The sequence below is a fragment of the Lactuca serriola genome, chromosome 5 (genome assembly GCF_051521515.1).
Source record: "Lactuca serriola cultivar US96UC23 chromosome 5, Lser_US96UC23_V15, whole genome shotgun sequence".
Classification (NCBI taxonomy): Eukaryota; Viridiplantae; Streptophyta; class Magnoliopsida; order Asterales; family Asteraceae; genus Lactuca; species Lactuca serriola.
Genome location: NC_136412.1, coordinates 144,863,992 through 144,870,227, shown reverse-complemented (window position 1 = coordinate 144,870,227; position 6,236 = coordinate 144,863,992). Strand labels below are relative to the sequence as shown.

The 6,236-nt window shown below is 32.4% G+C and overlaps 1 pseudogene; it reads left to right on the top strand.

Annotated features, from left to right (window-relative positions):
• Positions 1-423: 423 nt before the first annotated feature.
• Positions 424-6,236, top strand: part of LOC145049852 (uncharacterized) — a 66,807-nt pseudogene continuing 60,994 nt past the window's right edge.

Below are 6,236 nucleotides of genomic sequence, written 5' to 3'. Positions count from 1 at the left end.
TCTTTACCTGTCGCTTTATAATTTTAATGAAATGCGCTTTTACTAGACAAGGGGGAAACGAAATCCCCAAAATTTTGAAAACCCGCCTTGTTTTGAAATCTTCTATCTATCTTTCATCCTTGCAATCCACTCTCCTCTCTCTGATACTCTCTCCTCTAGATCTCCCTTCATTCTCTACCTCCCGTCTCTCTGTAATCACTAAGCCATCGCCACCTCCCTTCTCTCTAGCACATGCTAGGCCAGGGTTTTAGTAGATACTGGGGAAAATGAAATCCCCAAGCATTTTGAAAACCCGCTTTTTTTTATCCTCCATTTTTGTTTCCCTCTTGCTCTAGTTACGATGCTTCCTTCCTTCCCCCTCCTAAAGTTCAAGCTCTAGAAATCATGGTTTTCGATTAGGAATCGGTAGGGAAGCATGATAAAATGGAGATGAATCGTGTACCTTTGAAGGCGAAGATCTTGAAGGAAAACATCATACACATCCTTCTGTTTGTGTGCTTTTCCATGGCGAAGAAAAAAGAACTAAGGTTTGTTTCCCCAATTCAAAATTAACGCTAATTGCTTCTTAAATTGCATGTTATTTTACAGTTTCATTGATGTAATTTCTTATTTTGACAAGCATAATGATGTGGGAAAGTCTTTGCAACATGGTTATCAGAGTGATTCCTATTCTTCATGCTAATTTTGGATCTCAAGGTAAATCATATGTTGAAAATAAATCCATCATCACTAACTGTTCATCATCATCCCCAACTACTTACTTCCTTTTTATTGTGTTCAAGCTTCTTTTTATTTTTTATTTCCATGTCTGGTGCAAGTTTTTTTTTATTATTTTTTTTATTTTAATGTGTTGGATTTTTATTGCCCACTAAGTGTTTGATTATTTGCTTCACTGAGTTTTGCAATATTTGATTATCGAATCATGGCCCCTGTCTTCATGTATGTGCCTTTCTTGCAAAATGGTATGAGTTGTGAATACATTTTTCTTACTTTTTAGCTAAAAATGTTCCATTGAGATCGACACATTAGGGTGAAAAAGGGTATTGGAGATATAGGTGAACAAGATAGAGAAAAAGGAAAGTAAAATATATGTAATGAAGGATTTGGTTAAGGGTTTGTTGAAAATATGACCGAGTTAGCTAAGAATCCATCATAACCACCTTATTTGTGATTGAATGATACAGGGGTACAAGGAGGCTCAACAACATAAAGATAATATTTCAATGTTTTATAAAAAAAAACATGAATCTTTCAGATAACTCATGTGACATGAAGTGTATGTATGTATGGAGAGACATTAGGCATAATACATATCCCTGAAACTTTCATATAAGCTAGCCTGTGATTTTCTAATTGTAACATAAATGAAAGAATTGACATAGAATAGCTAAAACAGTAAATTTTATGTCCAAATTACAACTCTATTATTTGTTTCTTGTCTGAATGCTAATTTGGAATCTATCCAGGTAAAGGGCTTAAATCCAAAATTCATTTATTTCTTTTATGAGCTTTTCATTTTTAAATATTTTTTAGTCAGATGCTTACGCCTTACTATTACTTCATATCTTCTATCTAGAATATATGATATGGGTTATGATAAGTAGCAGTATATTGTTTATGGTTATCATTTTCATGTCTGTTTAAAAAAACTAATTTTATTGGTTTTGGACTGAGATTCAAGGCTGATAACACTTACGTGTGGTGCCCGCTCACTTTGTTACTATCTATTTTTCTAGTTTTCTAATTGATTAAACATGTAATGTGGTGTACTCAGTTGTTTACTTTGTTGTCGTAGATTCCAAAATGGAATGTCATGCCATTGTTGACTTCTTCACCTTTGTTTTAGTAAAAGAAAAGATTTTTTTATAAAGGAAATTTCTGGGATAAAGATTTTAGAATTAATAGATGTGTGGATGATGGTGAACCTATTATTGTTTACCTTTGGTGCATTGAAGGTGTTTTATATTGCAAATTAATTCAAGTTCCTCTTGTTGTTGACTGCTTACAGCCTGTTGTCAACATAGTTCCATTGCAGGTATTTAAAAAAAACACTATACTCTTTGTTCTAGTCAGATTCCTGCTAGATACTCTGCTCCGATTAATCACCTTGCTTTAGGTAATTTGTTAGACTTTATAATTCCATAACCAACAATACAGTTCACCACTTTTTGGAAGATCTGGAAGCTTAAATCATCTATATGGGAATCCCACATATAATCATGGCATTCCATATCAAGGAAACTTACTTGAAAATTCTACACGTTCATCAGTTGGATCCAGACAGTTGTCACAACAATTTGCTCCTGCTTTTAGAAATTCAGTGGGTGGAGTTTCTGGATCTTGGAATCCGGAAGGTGATATGAGCTTAGATAGAAGATATGTTTCTTCATTGTTGGATGAGCTCAAGAACAACAAAAACAAGTCTTTTGAACTCTCTGATGTTGTTGATCATGTGATTGAGTTTAGGTATGCAAACTCAGCCTTACTCTTATTCATTCATATTCAGTTATGACTTATGCATCATTGACTCAGTTCTTTTTCTTTTTTTCCCTTTTATGTTATAGTACTGATCAATATGGAAGCAGGTTTATTCAGCAGAAGCTTGAATCGGCCACAGTTGAAGAAAAGAATATAATATTTCCTGAAATTGTCCCTCATGCACGTAGTTTGATGACTGATGTGTTTGGAAATTATGTCATACAAAAGGTACATTCATCATCCTTTCATGTCTAATTCTTTCACAGTGTTGTATACTTAAACATTTTGTACATACACTTTCAGTTCTTTGAGCATGGGACCAAAAGTCAAAGAAGGGAGTTAGCTGGTCAACTCATCGGTCATGTTTTGCCTCTTAGCCTTCAAATGTATGGTTGTAGAGTTATTCAGAAGGTAGATTTTTTTTATTTGTCAAAAAGCACATAATCTTTCTTAAAGATCAGTCATCCCATATAGATGAATAATTCATAACATGGATTTATACTCAGGCATTGGAGGTTGTTGAAGTTGATCAACAGACAGAAATGGTGGCTGAGCTTGATGGTTCAATCATGAAATGTGTTCGTGCTCAGAATGGTAATCATGTAATCCAGAAATGTATTGAATGTGTGCCTTAAGATCGTGTTCAGTTTATAGTTTCTTCTTTCTTTGGATAAGTTGTTTCTCTTTCATCACATCCTTATGGATGTCGAGTCATTCAGGTAAAACATATATTTAAAAAAAAATAATAACTTTCATTATCTGTTTTTTTCTTCTTCTTCTTATATGTGAAATGAACAGAGGGTATTGGAGCACTGTGATGATCGAAATACACAAGCTGTAATGGATGAAATCATGAACTCGATTTGCACTCTAGCACAAGACCAATATGGAAATTATATTATTCAGGTACTCACTCACTCACCTTTTGAATATATATATATATATATATATATATATATATATATATATATATATATATATATATATATATATATATATGTTTTTATTTGTGATTTGAGATTGAATTAATTGATATAATGTTATTGTTTGATTATAATTAGCATGTCCTACAACATGGTAAACCCCATGAGCGATCAGCTATCATCAACAAGATTGCAGGAGAAATAGTGAAGATGAGTCTGCAAAAGTTTGCTTCAAATGTTGTTGAGAAATGCTTAACTTATGGAAGCCCAGATGAACGCCAACTTCTTGTAAACGAAATGCTTGGTTCCACTGATGAAAATGAGCCATTACAGGACAGCAACTCTCTCTCTCTTTTTTTTTTTTGTAAAAATAAAAAACGCATTAATTGTCTTTTTGGTAACTGAGTTTGTTGTAATGCAAAACAAAACTATAGGCAATGATGAAAGATCCTTTTGGAAATTACGTTGTCCAGAAGGTTCTAGAAACTTGTGATGACTAGACACGCGAACTTATCCTCTATATTCTTGATATTTTCCCACTTTTTAAATCTTTTATCAAATTCTCACTTTTGGATACAGAGCTTGATGAGAGAATGCGTGACCTAAATCTTTTATCAAATTCTCACTTTTGGAGGTGGCCATAAGAAAAGGTAAGCAAAGGGTAATTTGGTATTTGTTGCTGTTATTGTGTATTACAATACTTCCATGTATATATGTATAAAGTTTGTTCTTATTCAGATTTGCATTTTACCATTGATTTCCTTATTGAGGCATTGTACTTTGAAAATGTTAATTCTTACCTTTTGTCTATGTAGGATCCACCAGGAACAGGAAAAACACAAACAATTCTTGGGCTTCTTAGTGCCATATTACATACCAACTTAGTCTCTTAACTTTGTAAGACATTGATTACTTGAGGGTATTTTTAGTAACATTGTAAGAGATTGATTACTTGAGGGTACTTATGGTATATAATGTTATATTCTTTTGTTAACAATGTCCTTAGTGCAATGAATTATCTTTATTGTTTATGGCATTTTATTTTATATTATGAGACTTTTAATGTGTTATTTAATTTGAAAATTATTAAATCTATCAAAAAAGTATTTTATTTATATTATGAGAAATTAAATGCAAATTTAATTTAAAAATTAATAAATATATAATTTTTTTAAACATTTAAATTTACGATACGCAAAAATGAGTGTCATCTTCATTTATGACATGGCCTTTCTTGACAGGGGCTTTCTTGATACGCATTGCGTGTCATTAACACGCGCGTCGTAAGGTTACGACACGCGAATGCGAGTCGTCTTCCTTTATGACAGGGCCTTCCTTAATACGCATTGCGTGTCGTAAACGCGCGTCGTAATTGCGCGTCGTAAATGAGCGTCGTAAATGTGCGTCGTCTATAGACGACGCGCAAAATCGCGTCGTCTCTCTTTATGACAGGGCCTTCCTTGACGCGCATTTGTGCGTCGTCTGAGCCTTTTACAACGCGCAATGAGCGTCGTAAATGGCTGTTTTTCTAGTAGTGTCTTGTATCTACTCCTTTCATACAGATAAGTTTGTTTATCTTTTCTTTTCATACTTTAATTACTTCCTAGGCATTCTCCTACAGGTAGTTTAATTTAAAAACATTGGTGGGTAGTGTTACAATTAGTCCCTATAACTGAGCTATATGACATGAAATTCCCCTGCAACAACACTTCATCGGACTTCGTGAAAAAGACTATAAAGTTATGACTGTTGGAATTGTAGCTAGCAACCGCATGTGGGAGTGCTAATATAGTATTAATTTATACATACCTTTAACACCCACTTAAGGTTAACGACTATAGGTTTGGGGTAGTCAAATATCAGTCAGCTATGGTTGAATAATACGTCTCATTTAACACATACTTTGATAAACCTTTTGAAGTATGATTATTTATATTTGTTATTCTTTCTTTAGTTGCTCCTTTAATATACTTTTCCTTACAGAATTATTCATATATATATATATATATATATATATATATATATATATATATATATATATATACAACACACACACACATTTAACCTCATATATATAATAGCAATCTCTTCTTTGATATCTTTTGTAGGATATTAGCCATCGTACAGTTAAGTACATTACCTAACCTTATGTTTCCTTTTGATATAGTTTATTCCAAAATTATTCTGGTACATATATATTATTCCATATCTATAAAATAATTATTAGGTTCTTGGTACTTTTAGGATGTTAGAGCGGAATAACAACTGTGTACAATGCTTATCCTGAAATTTGCCTATCATAATAACTAGAAATTTTGTTATTCTAGGGAATAGGCTAGCATAAAAATTAAGTAAAATTCTTTGGTATAATCGTAGGCATTATAACAACTAGGCATAATATTATTCTTAAAGCCTAGGAAGGGTAACTACTATGCATATTAATATCCTAACATTTGCATGTAGTTTCAAAACTGTTTCCATTTACAAATGATAATCTTTTTATAAACCTCATATGAATCTTGTTTTTGACATTCTTTATATATTTGTGTAGCTATTGTTGAATACAACAACCTTCCTTTAGGTTGTTCTAGCTAATTCCAACTTCCATTTTCAACTGGTATTTTATGTTTTTCCAAAAATCATATCTTCTTCCTACTTACTCTGTTTTTTACCTTATTTGGTTCTAAGATCTTATCTCGAGGAGTACTACGGCTTTCCTTTTAATGACTATATTCGAAACACAACCAATTAATTAGTATTACTTTAAAATTGTGAAATTTATTGACACGCATGATTTTACTTCCTACAAAAATCATAAATCATCTAATCGAAGTT